The sequence below is a fragment of the Ostrinia furnacalis genome, unplaced genomic scaffold (assembly GCF_004193835.3).
Source record: "Ostrinia furnacalis isolate ACB-3 unplaced genomic scaffold, ASM419383v2 OfSCF4694, whole genome shotgun sequence".
Taxonomy (NCBI): Eukaryota; Metazoa; Arthropoda; class Insecta; order Lepidoptera; family Crambidae; genus Ostrinia; species Ostrinia furnacalis.
Window position 1 is genome coordinate 8,002 of NW_021134933.1, and position 26,373 is coordinate 34,374.

The window sequence follows — 26,373 nt, forward strand, 5'->3', positions numbered from 1 at the left end:
TTTTCATCTGATTTGTAAAGGGTTAAGAGTTTAATACTGTGCCACATGTGGGACAACACTGCACCCATATGTGGCACAGTATTTAACTCTTGAGCCTTTACTAAAAGTTAGGTTACACGCATATTGAACACTTGTCTTGTTTAAAATCAACTCTTGTGTAACTTTTTATTAGTAAGGGAGGGGGCTAGTGCTGTCCTTTGTAAAAGAAGATGCTTCAGTGACTTCTCGGCGATCTTTATCCAAATGAGTGAATCAACAGTCGATATTACATCAGACTATGCATTTTGTTGGAAAATAGCACCTACTACAAGTCTATAACGTCATAAATTGCCACAGTGTTTTCCTTGATGCTCTACTTTATTACGAAGTAGCCGGTGCGTCAATCAATCCCGATATTTTTACCACATAATATACCAGAACCAGTTAACAGTGATTATGTAGTCAGTCAGAAAAAAAACCGTATCGGGGCAGTGTTCATAATTATTTGCTAATCGTATTATCACTTCGTATGCACTGCAGGTATTTTTGAAGGTCCCATAAAAAATCACGCGGCTTCTATCCTTCTAAGTGGCGTGCGCTTCGTCCAAACTAATTTCGCGGTCGTTGGTGTCGTCCAAAGGTTGAAACAACACAATTTTGTTTAGATTGGATTTAAGTTGGTGGTTTTGATACGGTTGGTTAATAGCCGGCTCCGTTTTGATGGATTTTGTATATTTAATAACGAATTTCTGAAGTTACATTCAGTTCAGGAAAAGTTGATTTATAGAGCGTCTGAAGCATTTCAATTATAAACTCACTATCTGAGACATGTCAATCAAGAAATACCTTTAAATTAAATCTCAGAAACATCAAGTTTCAAGCATAAAATGCCTTTAGGTCCAAAGATTTCTGTAGGCATCTAGGTATGTGTTTAATTAATTACTTAAGCCTGTCTTAAAATTGCATCGAAATCAAATTTTTACCCGTGATTATTTTTTTAAGTAATTATTTATTTATTGTTATGCAAAATTTCTAAAACCAAAATAAATAATGCAAATTACATAAAATAACAATCAAAACATGTACCGGAAACCGCAGCGTAGAACATACATTCACAAGGTGGACCGACGACCTCATAAAGGTAGCAGGAAGGCGCTGGATGCAGGCCGCTAACAACCGGCCTTTGTGGAAATCATTGGGGGACGGCTCGCACAAGAAATGTGTTTATGAAAGCTGAGAGTCAAATTAATATACAAACTTATACTTTCAATTTCTGTGACAGGGGTGTTTTCTATAAAATTCATAAAATTAAAAATTCATAAAATTCATTTATTTTTGCAAATAGGCTTTAAAAAAGCGCTTTTACACGTCCCAATATTAACCCTACCACTGCTTCGGGACAATAAATGGGCCAGTGCTGAGAAGAAGCAGCGCAAGAAACTCAGTCACTATTGTCAGCCTCCTTTTCAAGGTTTTACAGTCTTTAAAATATACAAATTATAGTCATAAGTATTAATGCGAGCTAGGTAGTTAAACATTCCAATTTTCTTATATAATATGTATGAAGTATGTATTTACAAAAAAAAAGTATTTATGTATGTATATATCCGTTGTCTAGTACCCATAGTACAAGCTTTGCTTAGTTTGGGACTAGAGGCGCAGTGTAAATTTTTTTAAATGTCCAAGGACATTTAAAAAAATATTATAGCAAACCGGTTACTACGTGCCTATCGCGCCGGCATCACGCTACGCTACCCGATATGGGCATAGCTCGAATCCCGCGCGAGCTACACCCCGCGCGCCGCGCCCCGCTAACGGTTACAGCGCTCTAGAATTTTCGATCGGCGTCCCGCCCATAGCCGCGACGCATCGATCGCCAGTACGCGTTCGCGCTCCGCACGTTACACGCGCGCGCGCTGCTCATATCTGGCGCCCAACGTAAAATATGTATAANGGTTCAAACTGCCATTATTATTTCTTTTAAATAAAAAAAAACTATTGTCAATTGGTCAATGTCATCATTGCATTGCACTGATGGGATAGAAAAATAAACAAGCAAAATCTTATTCGTTAGCAAACGTCATATTTATTTAAATGTTAGCAGCACTGTTTCTTGCACTGTTATGTTTGCAGGTTTGACTCTCACAGTACCTATTAGTGCAAGCGAAAACCGACACTAAGGTGACGAACCTTTTCATTCCGCGACTGTACATAATAACGAAGAAACTTATCGATAAATAACCTTAGTCATACTATTGATAGTTACAAGCACTCCACGGGATAAGACTCTATAATCTGTCGTGAACAAAGTGCCGAACCAAAAAGTGCCGCCACTCTCGTTCCACCTCGTCTGTGCACACTAAAGACATAGACGAAATAGAAAAGCCAGATTTAAGAACTAAAACCTGGAGCAACGACAGGTATCTGGTTGAGAAAATAATTTATCTTGTATGACCGACATGATCGTACCTATTTGAAGCAATATATTAGCAGGCAGTACACATCAGCAGGGAGGAATTAGATATATTTTACGTTTCAAAATGTATCACTTTGCTTGTCTTTAGACAATCAAATTCTCCATTAACTATAGTCTATAAGTATTCATTAATAAATCACGAAGTTAAAATTAATAACTACGTCAAACATGAACTACTATCCTATTCATGCGTCGGACTTCAAAGCCTCAACAACAAGAGTATTTCAATAAGCTTCAAAATTCAGTCAGGCTCTGTAAATAGGCCTTTCAATGGGGTCTTAACCTTACATTGAAGCAGGCTGTTCTCTTCGGGTTGTGCACACAAAGGATGTTTGCAAATCTGTTATAGCAAACACTAAGTGCTGGGATCACGCCGGGTACGGCCCACGGCCTCTTTCGATACAATGGGGCAAAATGTCTGCGAATAAGGATTTGTTCGCAACAAAACTCATTGTTGTTTTGTTTGTAATTATTTTTATGAATGGCTTAAAGAACCTTAGTTGTTTGGTAATAGCTTTTATTAATTTTTGAGGTGGATTTTGTTATAGATTCTTGTTTAACTTAATCGTTCTATAAGCGATAAATAGAGAGGTATAATACTATGGAATTTCTCGGTTTTATTTTCGTTTATACTTTCTTAGCTGTTGCTAGCGGGTTCGTGAATATCAATCTTCATAATACATCGTTTAGATTAGATTATATTTTACATACAGAAAAATAAACACCCAAGCCTTTATAAGCTGTATCATTTACGCCATAATTACAACATTAACAAACTCGAAAAAAAAAACTGAAAAAAGGAGAATGGACAATGCAAACAAAACTGTTGATGTCCAGTCCCCGACTCTTTTTGTCGTGCGTCTGTCGTTTGAAAAATACTGGTCAAATAAAAGTTCAACTCACAGGGTTCCGTACCCTCACTCCTTTTCCTGATTTTTCTTTTTTCTCGTGCTTCTACTAATCTTGCTTCTAGCAAAACTTCAGATAAAAGAAGAAAGTAAAAAGTTTCCACCTGTTGTGATGTGTGGCATATAATGGTATATTTAGAGAGACAACAATAATTACAAGTCATGCATACAGCTAATTAACCATTATGAGGCACCACAGATATTAACCTTTATACATTCGAGTTTCCTAACCTGCTCGTTTAAAAAAATATTTACTTCGAATCACGGATCTCTAAACAGAAAGAAAAAACAATTTGCCGGGGTCTAAAGTTATTTCGCGATGACAATGGGTTATATTGGCGAGGAAAAACGAGCTACATGATGTGGTGTCAACAAAGATAATAACATATATCGCCGTATCAGTGTGTCTCCATCGCCATTGTGTCCCTAAGCCCGGGTACGGACCGGCCTTAGGTATGGCTGTGACAGATATGTCGATACGTGACGCCTTTGATGTCACGATACCGGAATATATTCATGGTAACGTCATTTTTGTCATGCAAATTGATGACATTTGCTCGTTTAACTGTACTTCACATTTATTTTTTAGTTCAGAGTGTTCTGATTCAAATCATTTAAAAGAAAATCTGTGCTTTTTAGGTACCAATAAAATGTATGATTTCAATAAAAATAATAATTTTATGAATGATTTTTATTATCCACAAAGAGGAAGCTCTTTGCCTGTATCTCACCTGATGGTAAGTGGCGAAGGAACTGGCTAGCAACAATGTATTCCCCTTATACAGTACAAGTTAGAGTTTAGGCAGCATTTAATTTAACGTTGTTTAGATGTAGGGTTCTAGGTTCTAGTCTAGACAATAACAGATTCAATTCCATGATGGCTTTATTACGTAAATAAATAAAAACATTGTTAATAAAACCCCATTGTAACGAATCGACATCTACACAAAAACGAAAGTACGTTTTCTTACAGCTATTCTCACCTGTGTCAACTTTAATTTTACAAATAAACCTTGTTTACGGCTGAGTTATTGAATAAATATCGACACTTTCGTCAAGTTGGCACCCCTAATCCGCTCGTTTGTCCGGGATATCCTCGGCAAACACCGGCGGAGCCCGACGAGACCCCGCACACCTTTTTCAATAGACCTTTGTATAAGTGCTATGAGCCGCCCGAAGATATAGTTTATAAATAAATATGTTTTCCCCCAAACAATATCTGGGAAAAATGTTTTATTATTCCAGCTTAAATAATCTAATATCTTGTTAAAACAAGATTGTAGGGATTCTGTGTTTACATAGTAATGATTCGGTTTGACAGAGATCCCTAGTGGTGTTAAGAGAATGTTTTCTTATAATTTACTACCTAGTTGTGTATTTTAGGTATAATAGGCATGGGTAGAGTTTAACTATGTCATAGGATAGAGGCAGGGCATGTAAAACAATATTATAACCAAGCTGAAATAAATTAAGCTTATTTTTAACATCAATTTTCGAGGTAAATATTATAAAATGTGTTCTCATTTTAATGGACAACACTTTTTCTGTAATAGACGCAAACTTGATACGCTTTGAAGTTATTTTAAAGCTTATCAATTTATGGAATTGAAAATATGTTTTTTTCGAATGGTCATTAATAAAAAGAGCCGCCAAATGCGGGCGATACGGCACCAACGGTACTCGGTCGGCACTCGCAAGAGATCACGTCATCAACTGTCGCAAAAAGACAACCTATTCTATGACATCGTGTTCTTCTTTCAAACCATGTATCCACAGTGGAAACAAAAAAGCCAATCCTGGCATCCAAATGCGGGCGACACGGCACCGACGGCGTTCAGTCGGCGCTCGGTCGGCACTCGCAGAGATCACGTCATCAACTGTCGCAAAAAGACAACCTATTCTATGACATCGTGTTCTTCTTTCAAACCATGTATCCACAGTGGAAACAAAAAAGCCAATCCTGGCATCCAAATGCGGGCGTCACGGCACCGACGGCGTTCAGTCGGCGCTCGGTCGGCACTCGCCGAGATCACGTCGTCAACTGTCGCAAAAAGACGACCGCCAGAGGGAACTTTTTACGGAAACATCTAATAAAACGGAGTGCTCGTACGCGTTGTGCACCGAAAACTTTCGTTCATAGTAAAGATCGAACAGCCAGTGTGCCTACCATGAGTTTACGTTAGGTGTGCTCGCTAGCGACTGCGTAAAAAAATGACATTTAAATGTATGACATATTGTGCAGCGCCCCTAGCGACTACTTTCAAGAAATAAAATCTTCATAGAATTTTTTGACGTATTCGCTAGCGAGCTCACCTAACGTAAACTCACAGGTCATTTGTAGTGTTTGTTTTTCGACCTACATGGGATGAACTTTTATGGTATTCTTAAACTAGCTTTTGTCCGTGTGAATTGAGGTCAGTCGAATATAACTCGATCTGTCTCTCGTTCGCATTTATATTAGTATGGATAAATAGGTATTTAGATGCCTGAAAATACATAGAGCTTATTCTATTTTGGTAAAGGTCCATGTTATAATTTAAAGCTTCCCACACGTGTAGAGAGAGCAATAAATATGAATAGAGCCAAACATCATGTTGAGGGACTTTGTATAAAGGGCTTCGGTTTATTTAATTAAAAGTCTCTCAAAGCACATCCAGTTGTTCATGTTCTCAGTAGAAAGTTTTCTTTGTGAACATTGATAGAACACGCAGGATCAACTGTGCAGTGGAATTAATTAATTAAGGTTTTCATTTAGAAGTGCTTGTTCTCGAAATTCCTTAATTTGTTCTGTTTATCGTGTGGGCTGTCATAAAAATTTATAAGATTACAAATTAGTTACAGCATTAAATTATAAAAGATGTCAACCTAGTCCAAGGTGCTAAATGTTAATTTATCTTATCTAAGTAATATTTTTTCCAAATAAAGACCAACTCTCCAGATAGACTGGCTGTTGCATCAATGCTATAATCGAACCTATCGCTCGTAAGTCTCTGCGACTCGTCGCGTAGTCGCTCGACTTGTCGACGCAACTTCGATATTAGTTCACGTGATCGATCCAGCAGGCTAGTTTGACAGTTCCGATGGTGACAGATGACGCCCGACGCCATATCGCCCGGGTGATTTGTCTTCAAGTTTCGCAACAGTTATTTAGCTCTTGCGCTCGGGCCAATGCAATTTTTGAAAACTTGCACAGTTTAAAATCGAATTGATCGAACGTAAACATTGGTATTGCGTTCCAAATATCACATTCGATTCAGTGCAACACATTCAATAGGTTATGATCTAATTTAACAATAGTTTCGGTTTGGCTTTGATATTTGAGCGTAAAAATGGTATTGAACACTGAACTATGTCAAATGAATTTATTTTCAAATAACAAACGATTGGAATTTATTTTTCTCTTTTTATATTTACCGAGCGAAAAATAAAATATCAGAAGCTCCATCAAATTCCTCGATAATTTACCAAGAAAAATGTGATCCAATTCCCGGCGAGGATCGCTAAATTGTTTCGATCGAGCAGCAGTTTAGTGCCGGGAAAGTGTTAAACGTCTTTACTGTCATTCCAGTGATTAATTTGTGTCGGCCCTGTCTTGTTAATGGGCTAAAATTATTTAGTGGGCGGCGTTGTTTATTTATTGCCAGCTTCGGTAGTTGAGACACATAATAGAAGGGTACAAAAGGGCCGTTTTGTTGTAATGGTCCTGGATTGTTTTTCCAGACCGAACCGAAATGACACTAGGTAGGTAATTAGTGGAAAATTTTAAAAGAAATTTGTGATCTTGAGGGCAAGTCTGTGGCAAATGTACGATGCCTATGACATAATAAGAAAGGCAGAGGAATAATAAGATCAAGTGAAAACTTTCAATCTTATGTTACCAGCAAAATTAGCTAATCTAAATCTTTGAAATGACCGTCTACTCGGTTAAAGGGTTGGGTTACTGCTCATATTTGTTTATATTGTGGTCAGGGCTCGCTCGTTTATAAATGGCTATCGGTTATCTAATGGCAAAGTCTGCTCGAGTAAATGCATTACGGTAATTGATGTATTTGTCTTATGCTCGTTTAAGGGATTAATCTTTTAAGACGATTACCGTCTTACTTCGAAGCTCGAGTATGCTCACGACTGTACAAAAATATATAAAGAAACTCTGGTACTTTGTTTTCCCAAACCTTCTAAACCTGATTTCATAGTTAAGGTATTTATTTATCTACTTTCTATATTCGAAATTCCTATTCTACCTCAATTGGGTTGTAGTCACTAAATTAGTGTGACCGCAAATAATTTTATTTTGAAAGGTGATAACTACAACTTTCAAAGTAAGTTATAAGGACGAAAACGCAGTAAATCTTAGTATATAGTTTTAAACTAGGAGACTTAGTTACGAACTCAGCGGGGATATACTCCTAAGTGCCCTAGGGATTCCTATGATTTAAGAAAAGGGGGCATAACTTTGGGTAATGCAGCGTTGAATTTTGTGTATTCAGTTGTGTTTCGGTTTAATAATATCTCTGACCTGGTAGGAATAGTAAAACTCAAAGTGCCAGCCCCATCTCAAGCCCGGGGTGTCGTGGAAGCCGACTAGGGAAATAGACTGTTACATGCCGAAACGCGCTTTGGGAACACGCACGGTGGAAGGTAATTCGGAAGGTGATGGCGTTCCCAATTTTTTAAAATTCTTTGAATTGGTTCAAATGTAACTGTTGAATACAAAAAAAATATTAGACTTAGACCACCTCAGACTAGACTTTCAGTCGACCGATAGATAAGTAGTTCGCTTGGTCATTACATCGATTTGGTATCGGCCGATTCCTCATACAAATTAGAAGTTGACCGAACTATCGGACGATAAAAAGTATGTAGTCTACGAGGACTCTTACTGTCCAGATAATTTTCAGTTCTCTGCAAACGTCGGTAAAGACATTTCAAGGCGGTATTGTGAGATGATGAAGCTTACGCCATTGCTGCAAATATTACGTAGAAAAAGGTCCTTGCACAAAAGCTTGCGTCGTTAATAAAAGCTCTATGTATTTTGGGGTAAATTAATAATCGATGTGGTACATAAAATGCCAACAAATTATTATTTATTTACAACTTTTCCATTCAGTTCTCGATTTGAGCTTATCGATTCCATATTTGATGAGCGCTGTCCATAGACAATCACAGCGGTCGTGTACGTAGGTCCATAGAGTTACATAATTCATGAGCTCGTAATAAGCGGACATCCCGCTGACTCGATACATGACCGATATTCTGTTTGTCCGAATGTAACTGATTGCTCTGTTTGATGACGGAGCAATTAGCATTACGGGAATATAATAGCTAGCGTAGTTTATGTCTCGCCTTCAGACTTGATTAGTAGAAAGACGATAACACGCTTAACAAGGCATCTTAAGTCAGTTCAGAGGGCTTAGTGTGAATTTACATCAATCGTCTGTCTGTCGTCACTAGCGAGCGCGTTAAAAAAATATATGAAGATTTTAGTTCTTGAAAGTTTCCGCTAGGGGCGCGCGTTTAGTTGTACAATCCGTCATACATTTAATGTCACTTTTTTACATCGAATGCGTTTGACGTAAACTCATACTACGCTCCCAGATTATATCGGTTCATGAGTTGATGGTCTACGCGATAGAAGAAATCTTCCACGCGCAATGTTAGGTTTCGTAGTTGATATCGATACTTAAAGGAGATACCTAAATTACTTAAGTTACAATGTTTCATTAGCAAAGCTTTTCATAAAATTGTTGTTTTGTTTCAATACAAATAAATTACAGGAGATACAATATCTAAATTCTAATTTGACGTCCTAATAAAACGGATCCAGCCATTGCCTCCATAATCAATTAGGTGCTCCAACTCTCATCGGGAAGGTTTGTTTGAACTGCTTTAAGAGTTAACTTTAATTATAAAGCCGTATTGCAGATGGCAAAACTTTCAAGACACTTGACGCTAAGACATCTTGGGACAAGTTTGACAATTGTGACAAGGATAATGGCTGATTTGGCGGTTGTTACCGAGCTGAGTTTTGTTGAGTTAGGCAAAGTGTTATGATTTGATCGTAAAATCTACGGTAGGCTTTGCAAACAACAAAAAAATTGAGCGATTTGACATGTCTGGCAACTTTGTTTTGTGTACAAAGGAACGGCGGATATTAATGCGTATTTTAGTTTTCTTTTATTACGTTTTTATTCAGAATTAAACAGATTAGACTCACAAAATTTTCTTCAAGGTGAATTCTTTACTAAGCCTAACTCACCATTTTCGTTTGTGACATTTTTGTCAAGGGTTTCATTTCTTACAATTTGACCAGAAATAAGATTAAAGAAAATACAATAGGCTCGTGGTACTTTTACCATAATTTTCTCATGCATACTTTATGCCGCGAAGTGAAACGCCCGTCATGGTCAGCCCATCGCTTCTGTTGGGCCTACGTCATTGTCATGGCAACGGCCGTTTAATTGAAAAATACTTCATTTTATTGAACGGGAACGACTTTTTTACAACATTAATAAAAAATAGTCACAGTAACAAGTAAAAAGTTTAATTAACTTTAATATCACGAGCTGTCATTTGATTTTTATTGTGTCAAATTTATACATTCACATACATAATTAATTTTAACATCTAGTGCTCATTACTGCTAGTTGAAAACCGAATAACATTTTCCAATTTCTTGTAGCATCGCGTGAAAATGTGAGAAAGCTATACGGCAAGTTAGCTGCTTAAAGAGAGAGCAATTGAGAAAATCTTTTCATTTACAAATAGGATTATTTTTATTTATAACTTCAAATAAAAACAAGTACATACTTGACGGCTCTGGCACGCTACAAGCAAATTCGTAGAACTTATCAGATTCTAAGAGACTTGATTCAATCAGAGGTTCTACTCTGAAAATCGACTCTAATCTTAGTCAGTTTTATTGCCTATCTCTTACCCACCTCAAAATGCTGGCTTGAAGAGAGATGGATAGAGCCGATACATCGAAATCATTTTGCAGAGTAGACACCTATACCGGGGCTTGCAATGGATCGGAGCAACAATGTCGGAAGAACAATAGGGCGCCCCGTGCGAGGGTACTTTGGCGTGTAATACCGACCACTGTTTAGGGGAACACTTTCACCCGTAATTAAAAATACTAATCACGAATGAGGGCAATATTTTTCTTATAAGGTGTTATTAGATGAATGAAGGGTTTTAAATTAATTTCCTGTTTTTTTTTAAATAAAACTAACGATTTAAATTGTGATGAAACAGTACAGAAATATAGCCAACTTACAAAAAAAAACTGTAACACTTATAAATATAATTACGTACATAGAAAATGTTTCAATGTTTTAGTTTAAAACTTATCAAACTAATTTGGCGCCCAACACGCAATTTAATTCAATGTAGAATATTCGTTTATCCTAAGCACATGCCGAAATTTCGAGTACCGTCATCACCCAGATTGGTTTCATATAAAGCAGAGCCAATTAAAAGAGCATTAAGTTTAATTTTATAAGCATTAAGATGTCAAGGGCCTCTAAAACGCAGGGTGTTTCATTTAACGTGCTCCGTTCAATTTTGACGGAAATTTAACTTTTAGGAAAGCTTGTATAAGATTCATGATAAAAAGTAGCATTCAGCTAAATAGAGTACCTACTGGTCCCTTAAAGAATGACGATATTACCAATTGATTACGAAACATCCGATTAATTAGCTACAGAAGGTGGATGGAAAAATTGACAATATTAAAAAATGCTGCTTGAAACGCTACACACTTTCGAATTCATGTGACATTTTATTTCATTCATATTTCGAATCATAATTAAAACGAATAAATCTCACAATAAGGTAATTAACAAAAGTATGTGGAGCGAAATGTTTCATCTCCAACGACAGCAAGTTACAATGCTCGGTGCTCTCACATCGCGTTGTATCGCAACCAATTTTCTCGCAAGAATGTTGTGTAATTTATCATTGTCTTCATAACCTCGACCCTCGGATACCTGATATGATTCTGTAGTACGAATCTCTTACATTCCGCCGCGTGTGTGATTAAGCGTACCTATTGTAGGCTCTCCCTTTGTTGAGGGCTGTTTTTCTCGTCCCTCTACTCTACACCTTGCTCGGGAGTTCCTGAGGGCAGCTTAAGCCGGATTTACACGATCGATGATCGGGAAATTGTATTGTGTAAGGTGGGAAAACCCGAGATTTAGATCACAGTTTTCCGTAAAGCTAGCCATAAATTAATGATTCAACAAAAACTTTGCGGAAAGGATTACAGTTGTAATTTGATTTATGCGGGATGTAAAAGTTTTTGGTTACATCGTAATTATGGATAATGAATAATTTTTGAGATATTTTGTATTTGTAGAAATCCTTTACTGCTACAAGAGATTATTAATCGACATAAATGTTAAACAGTGAAACAAAATAAAATACTTTCCTATGTTTTTGAGTGTTGAACATACATTCTAAGTTTTTTGATTCTACTACGGTAATTTAGTTTCCTGACAATGTTTGTTCTTGTAGAGGTTATGTAGATATTTTAAATTTTTTTGTTCTTTCCCATTAAATTATGCATTGAAATAAATTAATTCAATTTCTAGCTGTTCCTTGAGTCATATCTACTAGTAGTGAAATGAGCGCGAGCCCTACGTTTGAAGGTTGTTTGAGGCGACCCTTGCAGGCCCGGCTTAGCGGGGCTCAGGGATCGATGCCCTGCCCTGCCTTGACGACGACTTATTTCCTTCCGTTACACTGCCGGACACGGAAAAGTATGTGAGAGAAATCAGAAAAAAACATTAAGTGCTTGTGCAATATTATGTTTTTTTTTAATAATTGACTTATTTGATGATATGAAAATTAGTATTAATAGTTACTTAATTTATTACTTGACAAGTCATCTAGATATGATTTCTTTAAATTATGGACATAGAGTCATAGTCTTATTAAAAAAAAATGACAATGTTCAATTCACACAATATTTTAGTTAAATTAAAATATTTTATAACTTTCGTTTTACAAAATTTTCCTTAAACAATAAAATAAAGCCATTGTATAACTCACATTTTCCAGCAATAAATTTTACAACATCAATTTAACACCGAAATGACAGCACAATTTCTTTCAACAGAAAACCAACTCACCCGTGTGAAGTAAACCGACAAAGAATTTGTCCGCAAGTGTACCGAACGGAACTAATGCTCTTGTCATGCCGAATGAACTGCAACTATTGTTTTCATCCGGGCTAACCGGTCGGGGATAACGGACCGGAGAGAAAAATCCGACTTTTTATGTTTACTCATTGCTGTTTTCGTGGTTAATACAGCGCGAACGGTTTGGAAAACAACTTGAGATGTTGTTTCGTTCGCGTGGTGTTTCGCGATTTTTGTTTTTGTTACTATTTTAACCTAACTCCAATCAACAACCTACACAGACTACAGCTAATACTTTTTCTTTTTTTTTATTATTTTTTCTTCTTCCATTATTATGTGCCACTGTCATGTCTATGTAATTGCCTGTATTTGTGTGATGTCCATTGTAATAAATGTATCTTTTTTTCTTTCTTTCTTAATACAAAAAAAAAATTAATAACAAAATATGAGATTTAACGACACAGAAGGTAACTCGACTCTAGGAAAGGTACTTAGGGCCTAAATGCCTGCGTATTACGTGGCTCAAAGAACATAATAGAAAAAAATATAAAAGGAATTCCCTAATAATGTTAGTGTCCTAGTACAGCGAATATGATAGTTTTTCCCTTGCCTCTAGTTCCAATTGGAACACAAAGGAAAAATTACGTAATTGCAAAGCCTATTCCACCTACATCGCCTTCAGTGCCCAAGAAATGGTATCGATATCGATTGTTTCAGCACTTAGCCTGAATTAGAGTGCTTAAACTATTCATTCTCAATTACAGAGTAAGTCGGCCTGAACTACCTTTTTTGATCGATACATCGGTAAATAGATCAAAGCGGTCTACAAAGTAACGGAGTGGCTTATAATTTATTCTTGGCTCCTTGGGTTTATTAACTAAGTTTTGAGGACGTCAAAGACACGTGTCATTATTTCTTGGGTAGTTATGTGAAATTATTAAAGTAGATAGATCGATATAGTGCGGGAACGGACACACCTGGTGTCACTAGGCGACGGGGCACAAACATTGCCGTGCCACCAAATTGCCTACCGTTTAACGTACTTTACTTGTGCTAGATTAGGGTGGTATACGAGGTGGTTTCAGCGGTGACTTATGTGAACGTTTTTCTTTGACGAAATTTTTTGGGGCTATTAATTTCTAGTCAATTATGTTTCAAATAAATTATCTACTTCACTACCAAGAGTAGGGTAGTTTTTGTGAAATATACGCGCAATTCCCCTGGTAGAAGCTACTATGTATACCAATGACCTTTGTCTACTCAGCCGATAACGCCACAAATTGGGTTTCAGTCCCCATGGAATTGGCGCACCCATGCCGCAATTAGCTAATTAAATGACGCAATCTACAAAACGACAAGCTGAACTCAAATAAAAATATATACTTATTTGAATATCATAATACGAACATGGCAATGGTTCAGTGTACATGAATATTATATTCATTGATGAAAGAAGAATATCGACTTGTATCATTGTTAATTTTTAATTTTATTAATTCTTAATAAAGGATTTTTACCAGCAATTAGTATATTGTATGTAGAGAAGGAACATTAAATACGTCTTTTTTATATTAGGGTAAATAAATACTCGTAAATCTACTGCGATTTCTAAACTAATTAAAATAAATGTTTAAACATCGATATACCGGATCCATATTACCGGGCTAATTAAAGTCGTTAGCATTTTACGACTAAAGTGGCGATTACCCGAAACTTGCGCGTTAGCGTTACGTCGCGGTAATGGGTTACAGTAACGGCGCTTGTTTCGTGGACGTAACGTAATTACGGCGAGGGAGGCACGCGATGCGCCCGCTACATTGTACACTAAATCACCGCTCGTCATGTTTTGATGATACATTTTTTGTTGCTTACGTACAGGGATTAATGAGTCACCATATTTTGAAATAGATCGTATTCAACGTTTTGGCTTAAGTTGCATAAACATGTTGTAAATAAGCGAGAACTGCTCACGTCTTCTAGCTAAAGTAAATCATTTTTTTAAAAATAGGTTATGGTGAATATAATAATTGTATACAAAAAGAGACAACAAAAAGTAATTATACAGGCATTGAACATAAGTCACTGGGGCATAATTACGTTAGAATAGAAAGCCTTTTTACTGAAAAATGAAAACTCAATTTTCTAACCATTCTGGCTAAATGATGGCCCTATGTAGCGCTGGTCCCTGAGTCACGAACTCTTCATATTCGGATTATAACCAAACGTCGGTATGCCCATTGCCCATTGGGATTTTCGGGATTTTAGTATAAGTATTTTCAAAACGTCGCCGCGTCGTAGCGAACTTCTTATGTACTACATCTCATGTCATCAAAGCCATCATGCCCAAAACAGCTCCACCATCCCCAACGGCCATATTGCACAGGTGGCTAATCAAAAACGTAAGGATGAGTCCATTCAAACATTTGAAAGAATCCTGAAAATCTACTATACTGAAAGGCGACAAAAGAGCCAAAATTACCCGTAATAACTTAAAAATGACATTTGATATCTTGACTTGAGTAAAAGTTAACAATAGACAGCAGTAGATCAAATTTTAACCTTAAGCGTCGGCGGCCAAAATATGCCGTCAATTGTGACTTCGTGTTAATCAAATTTAATCTTTATCTTCTACACGATAAAAACTAAGTCTTCAGACGTCTCAAAGTTATCTACAAGTAGTATAAAACAAGGGGGAGACAATGGGGGACGACGGAGAAAATGTTTATGCTGCTAATGAACTTTCCCTAACTTGAATTTTATAGCGTAATTTTTATGAGCTTTTCATTGTTGCCAAAGTACGGCGTCATTAGGCTCGGAAATGACGGGGGCTAGTATATAGCGGCCGTATTAAAAGATAACAATTACCGTTTGGAATGGAGCAGGTTTCGTATACAACGTGTTATTAAATTACCCTAAACCTGAAATCTGTTTCTTCTTTAGATTTTTTCTTGATAAAGGTTTTTTTTTCTGAAAAACGGTTTGTTATTTATTTATAAGTTAAATAATGATAGCAACGATACATAATCAATTTAAATAGCACAAATAATTCGCTGAACTGCGAATCAAAGCCATGAAAATTAAAAAATATTTTATATTTGCTAGAAAATGTATAATCGTAAGCTGTGCTGTATTTCATTCACAATTATTATACGAGTATAAACCCCGATTATTTATTTTGCATTCTACGGATTAAATAGCAGTATATAGCATGTTGAAAATGCGTATTCATGTCTGTTTTAATAACCAAATACACGCTTATTTTTTCAGGAGATCAAGTTTATTTCATTTATCGTACATGGTTATCTCATAAAGTTCAGAAGTGACTTGACGATACGGGTACGTATAAATGTGTAATCTATTCTTGAAAATTACACACTTAAGTAACTACAAGGTTAAGGCCGGGTTGCACCATCATACTTTAACATTGACAAACGTCAAAAATCTGTCAAACTCCATACAAAAAACATCGGTTACGTTAAAATTAACTCAACCTAACTCAGCCTAAGAATCAAAAGGCCCGTTTAATACTCAACAAAGGCATCATCAAAGAACACAAATTGCGGATATGCAGAAATGCGCCAGGCAGACGGTGGGGCTAAGTAAATATTTGCTAAAAAAGCCAAAGTAGCCGGTGTGCTGCAAAAGCGTGATAGAAACAGGCGGTTGAAAGGCAAAAAGGCAAGCCCATTACAGGCTACGCGGCACTGGTAACCACAAAAGACCCAATTATTCTGCCGCGTGAAGCCAAAAGGGTTGGACCAAAACCAAGTAGGTGAACATTAAGATTCACTCCGCAGTCTGGCGACGGGCTATTACCGAATTAAGATAATTAAGAGGTCAAACAACTGTTTTTATTGCTTGAAATCATTTCGACCTTTTTGGACAGAGTTTAGTTTTATTAAACGTTTTGTTATTGTTTACTTACTCCTGCCTATTCTATATTTTTAAAGGGTGTAAGTAGCATTTTTCACTTTTGGTATGCGGTGTTCAAATACCGAGGATTAAGTATTGGTAAGGATTAAATAATTTGCAACATACTTCACAATTTCTCTAATAGTCTGTGGATGATAGGGGTCTGTCAATATTGAAAATATTTATCAAAATTCGACATGCCATTTTTTTCCATGTAAACCGCTCTAAAACTGTCCATCTCGAAATCCAGTAGCGCTACAATAACTTACCCTGTGATCGATAGTAAACGCAACATATACAATATGAGTACAAAAATGGAACGTTTAATATTTTTCGGTAAAGCCCATAAGCTATATGGGTAATTTAAAGCCGTACGTAGTAAAACATTCCAAATAATCCATGTTAAATGTACAGTCACGGAATGAAAAGGTTCGTCAGTTTTCAAATTGATTCCTTCAACGAATCGCGAGCACATATTACCTTTTGAAACTATGTTACAGAATAATCTCGAGTTAGAGAAAATAATCTTTAACTGTTGCTTAGTAAAGTTCAAAATTATTCAGATCGAAGTTGTTTGACGATTTATCTTGTCAAGAACATTATTATGATTGATAAACTAAAACCTTCTTGTTGGTTCAACCTGCCATTATTATTTCTATAAAAAAAAAACTAAATTTTGTAACATTGCACTGATGGGATAGAAAAATAAACAAGCAAAACCTTATTCGTTAACAAACGTCATATTTATTTCAATGTTAGCAGCACTGTTTCTTGCGCTGTAATGTTGGCACGTTTGACTCTTACAGTACCTAGTGCAAGCGAAAACCGACACTAAGGTGACGAACCTTTTCATTCCGCGACTGTACAATACATTTTTAACACACATTTTTATGAAGCACCGAGTTTTGGAGGGTTGATAAAATGCTGATGAATATAGTTGGGAATTACAAAAAGTGACAACAAATTGGCTGTTACGTTCCAACGAATACTTTAGAGTTTAACGATAAAATGGTACAGCGCCGTGCTCTCACAATATTGTATGCAATATGGTGCATGATTTAATAATGGTCGCGATATGTTTATCTTTTACGGGCTTTTACTCCTGTTTACGCTCGCGTAACTTCCCTTTACTACTTGCACTGCGATTTACATAAAAGAGTGTCTGAACATTGCAATTTAACCTTAATGGCGATCGGCTATATTTAGATGCACATATAGCACTATTATATCAACTACAATATAGGTAAGAAAAAGTTAGACAAATAAGTATTTAAACAGGCTAGTTAGAGATACCGAAAGTAACTTTCTAATTCAGTAAACTTTCCCCTTGTTGGCTGAGACAGTTTTCCGTTTGAGACGTAAACAGCTTGACGTTTAAACTTAAGCAATTAATACATTCGAGGCAATATCTTGTGTTTCAGCAACATAAAGTTTGCTGGTGAATAAATCACGAAGGAACTTCGTTTGAAGCGGGTGGGGAAAAATACGCTATTTTCATAAGGGGAAAAACAATAACTCGACGCAGAGCAAGGGCCGCTTTAAGGTTCATAAATCAGAACACGGCGATATTTTCGGTGTAACAGTATAGCAGGGGCGCATTCAGGGCCGGACTCGGGAGCTGGGATTAGTGTTGTTTTTACGGTTCACTTCTACTTGCCGTGGCCTTTATTGGCGCCCATAAACGGTGTTGACTTAAATTCGCCTTTTGCTGTCTGAGCGCAGCGCTCTAAACTAGTTTTGGAGGTTATAAAAGTGATATTATGTTAGGTAGAGATTTGTTCAATGCTCTTTGTATAAACTGTTTTATTTAATGTTTTGACTCTATTTAATAGTGTTATGGGACAACCTGGGAAAAATAATTTCATCGGCCACTTTTACGGCATCTACCTACTGAAACTAAGGAACTAAAAGAATTTTATATGGTTTTGATTTACAAATTACTGATTCATATGTGTAATTTAATTTGAGACAAGTTGTTTTTATAGATACCTACAACTAGTACTACGTGTTTAAAATGTTACAAGAATTTTACCCACACCGTGTCTGTCCCACAAGCGCATTTTTTGAGATATGTGCGCAAAGGTTCCTCCCACGATGGTACATCCATATTTTATTCACTAGCTGCAGCCCCGAAAGGCTGCTTCGAAATCGCTTCTAACTGAGCTGCAATTTGGATTATTTTACTTTGTATGTCGCAATGCGATTATCCTGTCACTGCTCTGCTACATAGGGAAATTTGCTTTTCGGAAATTCGGCCCGTGCACGCGATGGCGGAGCTGATAATTCAGCATAAACGGATTTTCGTAGCCAGGGATTGTTTAATGCCAGGAAGCACGCGTAAATGTAAATTTATCAGCTTCACCCAAAGCAACTCGCTCGTATGATCCCAACTAATATTATAAATGCGAAAGTAACTCTGTCTGTCTGTCTGTCTGTCTGTCTGTCTGTCTGTCTGTCTGTCTGTCTGTCTGTTACGCTTTCCCGCTTAAACCTCGCAACCGATTTTGATGAAATTTGGCATAGAGATAGTTTGAGTCCCGGGAAAGAACATAGGATAGTTTTTATCCCGGTTTTTGAAACAGGGACGCGCGCGATAAAGTTTTTCTGTGACAGACAAAATTCCACGCGGGCGAAGCCGCGGGCGGAAAGCTAGTATACAATAAAGCCTAATTTCCATGAGGTAAGTTTGAGGACTTTGGCAGAAAAGTGGAACATTAAAAAAATATGAAATATCTTTAACAGAAAATATCACGCTAAAAATCCACCGCTCGTTATAACGTGACAAATTGACGACATTTTTTCCCCTAAAGCTTCGGGAATTAGCGTGATCAATTGCGCTCTTCGGCACTTCTCAGAGCTTTCTCTCTCCCACCAAAGCTGCGAGACGTGTTTGTCTCTCTCTCTTGGGAATAAGACAAACTTAAAGATACGGGGATAGTCACACCTCACTCCATTTGGACTCACTTATTGCGGGTTCGGAAGGTTTCTAATTTGCAAATAGCGACGTCAGCGGGGCAAAGCTTTCATTATCAACTCGACGGATTCGCAAAGTTGAAGGAGTAATTTCAATATTAACTGGAGTAGCCTTACTGTACTCTAACAAACTTCTAACTTGTATCTATCATTCACATTACATTCGGTTATTAATAATGTTTACTTTTTACATTCAAATAATAAGTCAGTAAATTATTAAATTATTACAACATATTTTACAAAACGCACAACTGGAAATAATTAATTAGTAAGAAATATTACGACATGACTAGTAAAAACTTAAGAGCTAAACAATAGGATTTTTCGATTCCGTAAAAGAATTATTTTAGTTAATAATAATTAAAGTAAAATAATTATTTAAGTTAATAATTCTTTTTATTATTTAGTTTCATTGTAGATAATAAGTAACATAGGTACTTTACCTGCTCATTTCGTAATTTCTTATTAGAGAAACAATAATAAATACACTCGCATACAGATAAGAAAGAGTCTTTAATTTATAGTTTCCTTATCTATTACTCTTATTACAGTATCTATAAGTGTGTGCGTGGTAATAATGAGATTAACTCATAAATTATTGTTTTAGTAAGAATATTAAGATCATAATTTTACGTTGTCATGTCATGTTATATTAAACAATATTAATGCGACTTAATCAGAGCTAATGGAACTATTTGATTAACTAATGTTCTGGTTAACCTGTCAATGACAATTTAGTAAAGATGCTACACCTATTAGATTAGGAAATTATCTCGGTTCCCGGCTCGTCACCAAACAAGCTTTAAGTTAGTTAACAGATTGCCACTATGACATACTTAAGACTCCAAGCTGCATTAGAGCACCATATACAGAATTTATCCAACATTGTTAGATTTTATTACAATAGCTTAAGTTTCCAGACAACCCGTTAGTAAAAATACATTAGATGTATAAAATAACTAAGAATATCCCAAGTCAACTAACCCGTTCTGTAACACTATAAGTTAAAATGTCACTTTAAGTGTTAACTGTTAGCTTAGTTATACTTATTTATTTACTTGCTTACTTGAGCATGTGTGATTTACAGTATTTGTGCTATGTTGAGGACAAATAGATTAAATTAAACTTAAATAATTTCTCGCCACCAACCCGTCAGCTAACTTAGCTGTAAGGTGCTTAACAAAGCGCCACTACGTTGTTATACCAACCATAAGCAGCATTAGAGCAACTTAAGCGGAACTTATGGCGCTATTTGATTAGCCCATGATTCGGTAAGCCTGTCTGCGACAATTATGAGGTCGCGTTATGGATTGCCGGCTCGTCCGCCCACTTGGTGCCTAGATAACGTAATTACGGGCCAGTTATTAAGCGGCGAGCATTACTCATTTCTAGGGAGGGAGACCCCGTATTCATCAGGGACCAGAGCCCTCATTTCTTTATATTTTCCTAAACATTAGACCGATGATACTGAATTGGGGAATGTTTTCCTTAATCAACACTATAAATATCTCTATTACATGTGCTCAAAATGGGTCCAGACATTATTAATAATATTATGTTAAAGCCCAACAATATTCGTTGACTAATCTTTAATTATAAAAGCGAAAGGTCACTGACTGATTGACTCACTCACTCATCACGAAATCTCAGAAACTACAAGTGCTAGGAGTCTCAAATTTTGCATGGGGTTCTTTTTAAAACGTTAGCTCACTAAGACGGGATTTTACAAAATTCATACCCTAAGGGAGTAAAACCACGCGTATGAAGTCGCGGGCGGCCGCTAGTTTAGGTATATTTTATAGAAGGTTAATTGTATTCCAAATGTAAAGGTGAAGATCGCGTACTAAAGTTTCAAACATTTTCCTCGAGAAAACTTTAGGTAGTAGTTTGCACCAAAGTTACCACTAATTAATTAACAATGGCTTCAAATCGATCTTTGTAAGTAATGCTTCGTAATTAATTGATTAAGTATCATCAGATCGCCAAGATTATACCACTAATTGTTAATTATTGATCATATTACTTGTGATCCAATCACGTAATGGAGATACGAGGTTTTGTTAACGATGTTAGTAAATTAATTAAAAGCACACGTAAAAAGTGATTACCAAGAGGAAAGTTACAACATGCAAAATTGAAAGTACCATTCATTCTACGTATTTTCATGTTTTTTGAATTGCATCCAATAATAGTTTTTATATGCCGTTAAGCATAATAACGTTAACGTTGGAATAGGGCTATGCGTCAGAATTTATTAAAAATGAATGGATTAATTAGCTTAACTAATTGGATTCTACGCTGAGTTTGTTATTGCCCATAAAAAGTTGGCGTTTAGCTTTATGGAGACTCGTTATTGTTTATCAGTTTTCCAATAAATCGTTGACATTTGCTTTTACATAAGTTTGTTAAAAGCGCTAGATAAGAATTACGAGTATACTTAAACGAGTAGGTATGTATTCATTTTGTGCGATTAGGAATCTCAATCAAAAATTGTGTGAGTCATCATTAATAAGAAACTATTATTGTTATTCAATAGTAATATTATGTTGTGCAATATTTAGCGAATAATGAGAAAAGATATCGTATTTTATTAAGAAAAAACTACATCAATTATTCCATTACAAAAATAAAGAGCAGTTTTCCCAGGGTTTTCCCCGTTTTTCTCGTTTGCACCGGCTCCGTGCAAAAAGGCGGAATTTATCACCGGCTTGTTAACTTGTAAATGCATTGCCTTGTTAGGGTTCCAATCTTATCAGGCTGATAATAATATAACAAACGGCAGGTGATTCTCAACCCAGTAAAAAGTTACGACGCTTTTGCAACTACAATTTAATTGCTTCAGCTGATTTTCTTCAGAAAAAATATGAGATAGTAAGCAAAGGGTGGGAATATCTGTTACACGGTAATGAAGGACGTTGTATCTATGATAGATCAATCTCTAATAAGGCCCGGTTTCCACCAAGGTGGAGCAAAGCGGAGCAGAGCGGAGAAGTGTCGGGCTTTTAAATTTTTCTATATAATTCGTCAACATCAGCGGCGACGCGGTGCGAATCGGAGCGGAAAGAAGAAGTGGAAATAATTAAATCTGATTGGTTATTCAAAACATTTCTCCGCTCTGCCTACTTGGTGAAAACCGGGCCTTAATTCACTTCATGAATTTTTGGGAAGCCATAGAAACAAAGGTGTCATGAATGGACTTCCCTTTGGAAATCATAGTAGTAGGTATATTCATTCATATTGCCTTCACTCGTGCGCGTTGCCCCATACGTGTGACATTTGTATGTGACCGCAAAGGACCCCCATGCACGTATCGAACCGTCTCATACAAATGCCTCACGTACGAGTCATACCCCGTGCACGTCACGTGGTAATGTGACGTCATATTTTATGCTAAAATAATGGTGATGATAACTATGGATCACTAGGACTACCGGAAGGTTGTAGATTGCACTAGTAAGTATACCTGCAGGGTGTAAATGTATATGTACTTAAATTATTCCTTCAACAATCTTCATGTGACGCTTTCATTTTAATTTACTAGGATAGTGAATAATTAACGTTTGGATCAGAAGAAAATGGATTTGAAGAATGGTTCAAGCGCTTTCCCTCTAAATCAAACTATTGCATTCGCCACTGTTCCCACCGCAAACCTACTAAATCCAATATTCAATTTATCCTAAGCTATCCGTTAGCCGTACAAGGCGTCATGTTTAATCTATAAGACAAATGTGTCACGCGCCGAAGCAGCCCTCAATCTGTCGGGAACAGTGTAATAGAATCGATAGAACCGGCGGTTGACCGGCCAGCCCGGATATGACCTGTCGACCCGGTAACTGACAGAATTGTGTAAGGGCGACACAGCTTGTTTGCCCACTGCTAACGCAAACAATACACTGTTGCCGCGAAGGGCTTTTGTGAACGTATTGGATTTTCATTGCTTGCTTTTTCGTTACTGAAAATACACATGGTAAATTCTGTTAAGGTTGATTGAATTTAAGTCTTGATTAAATTAATTGGATTGTGAATTGACATGTTTCTGCTAGAGTAAACAATACGTATGTTTTTAATGGCTTAGAAATGTAGACAGATAATTTCAATTAACTCCCACACCACATGGTAAGGAAAAGTGTCTGGTTATTATTTAGATTTTTCCCTGAATATGCTAGGATTTAAAAATAACCTTTCAGAGGTGTTTTTCGTCTACGTGTTAAAGGTACCGACGACTCAAAATTTCCCAGAGGACAGAGCAGTAGCTTTTTGATTAGGACGTAGGAGTTGGGTCGTTAGGCGCCAGTACCATCGTCGACTTCTATCAAAATTAAGGGAATCAAATTAAATAGGATTTTATTATCTCTTGAGATTCACAGACAAAGGCAAAGTGGCCCAGAAAATCTTATTACTTGCGCCTTACCGAGATTGTAAATTCACAGACGTGGGGACTAAATTGATTCATTTAAATCACTAATAGGTACCTTATAAAGTAGGTGAGCACTGTTCTCTTTTTGTAGGTACGACATTTCTGGCGCGGAAGATGTTGAAACCCTTTGATGTACTTAATCAAGACTATTTGTTTAATTAATTGTTAATGGAAGAAAAAAATATTATTAGTATTAAAAGTTCACTATTGAACTTGGACTTTGAAGCTGAAGTAGAATCATGTATTAATTGATCACATCCATTTATGAAAGTACCTACAGTTATGTCACCTTAGTACAAGCTCTAAGGTTTGGAGTAAATAAATGTGTGATAGTTGAGTTGTTTTTTACGCAAATGAAATATCTCCTTTCAATTATAATTAGAATTGTGAGTGGTGTCGACATCTATACGAGTAAGTGCATCGTATGCGAATTACCAAGTGGAATGCTATTTTTGAAGGATCTCGTCTGGAATGCTACATTGTCAGCTGCTGTCACAAGTTAACGAACCGGCCAGCCATTTTGTTCGGTCTCACAGAACCTCGATCGTGGAACAAATAGGAAAACACTTCACTAGCGGGAAATAGGAAAGGCGTGCGATTAACCGCGCAGCGTGATGTAAATAAAACTAATCTTAATTGTGCTCGATAAATCATAAGTTTATGTGATCATACACAAGCAATTATGTTTGGCAGATTACAATTTAATTGAAACTTGTCATACCGTGGTTAGTTGTGCCTATTTTAAAAGATAAACTTAGACGTCTAAGTAGATATAGACTGCTCATAAAGTAAAATGTAGGTGGTACCTTCATGAAACTGTTAGTTAAAATTTTATTTACTTACTGCATAACGCAAGACGCAGTTGCATGTTTAAACAACGCTTACCTGTAAAAAACAAAACACTATTGTTAAAATTATATCAGGATAATTAAAGTTGCTAAATTAATTGTACGTAGTCACAAAATAATAAGAAAAACAGTACCTAACATGATTTTAGTCTGATAAAGTAAACAATACTTCGTTAATTCACACGGACTTTACGATAATAAAGGTTGTGTTATGATATTATATTGTTGATACTACATTATTTACATTCTAAAAATACACATAAACCACGCTGATGATGTCACTATGGAAAATTATTATAAATGCGAAAGTTTGTATGGATGTTAGGATGTCATGATATTATGTTTGTTACTCTTTCACGCAAAAACTACTGAACGGATTTTGTTAAAACTTTATAGTATTATTGATATGTACCATCCTAGACTGCATCCCACTTAACATCAGGTGCGATTGTGGTCAAATAACTGCCTTGTTATGCATAAAAAAAAATTGTTTGTAACCCAGATTATTATGTCGATCTGTGACACTAAATTTTAAGCGGATGAAGCCGCGGGCAATAGCTAGTACCATATATCTTACTAATCACAAAAAAACATAGCTTACGTGGGGTTCAGTCTCACGATACCCGCGCTGATCCCCGCGCGGCGTGTGTCAGTTGATTGGACATCGGGGCTGACGTGAGTGGATTGATTCTGGTCTCCCGGGTCGGGCAGGGGTGTCACTTAATCCCGCTGTCCTTTAGGTGGGTTGTGTGTTTTGAGATTTACGAGTGAAGCAATTCAGATATTGTGTAAGTCTATAAACATAGTTTGTATATCGTAAGTAGGAGTATGCTTTGGATCAACCATGACTTACTTAGGGCGGAATCAGATCTGAATGAATTTGAAAACTCATACTACTGCTACATCGGATGCAGTGCGTGAGAGTGCTCAAGGACCTTCCAAAGGAGCTAGAAAATTATCTATGAAAACGACCGTTTATGTAATGGGAATATAATTCCCACCATATTTTTAAAATCAAAGGTTTGTCATATTGCTATATCCGTTAAAAGGTTATCGTGCTCTATCAAACACTTAAGTTACTATTCGCGCTAGTACAATAATTATTATCGCTATGTATGTTAGTGGCATTTATACAAATTGTCACAATAAATAAAAAGTTTTGTTGACTTGGTATGGATAATTTATTTCCCACTCCAGAAAGTTCCCTCGCACCGTTCCGTAGCACACGTCAATCAATGGAAACGGAGTGACGCGTCCGATTGATTCCGTTCGGGACAGAGGTTTCTTAATCTTACTGTCGTTAATTGCCAGACGACCCAATTACATTTGGCATGGTCACGTTATGTCTTTATCTAGATTCTTTCCTTTTGATTAGTTGCGAAAAGTCGATTAAAAATTATGTAGGTATACTTAGAAGTTTATTAAAGGTACCTATGTTTTTCATCCACTGATTTACACCGAGTTCAAGTATTTCAAAGAACGACAATAGCTTCGAAATACTACTAGTATTCTGAATAATTTCGTTGCGGGTACAATGGTAGTAAAACTTTAGACCGGAACTAACTTAGCATTTACTCGTGGTTTGGGTTTTATTGGCGATCAAGCTTTAGAACCTTGTGATCAAGCTTTAGAACCTGCTACATAGGGGTTGCAGTGACCATTTCGAAGCGCCAGGTAGGTATAAATAGGAAATAGTCCCGTTAATAACAGTGATGGCTTC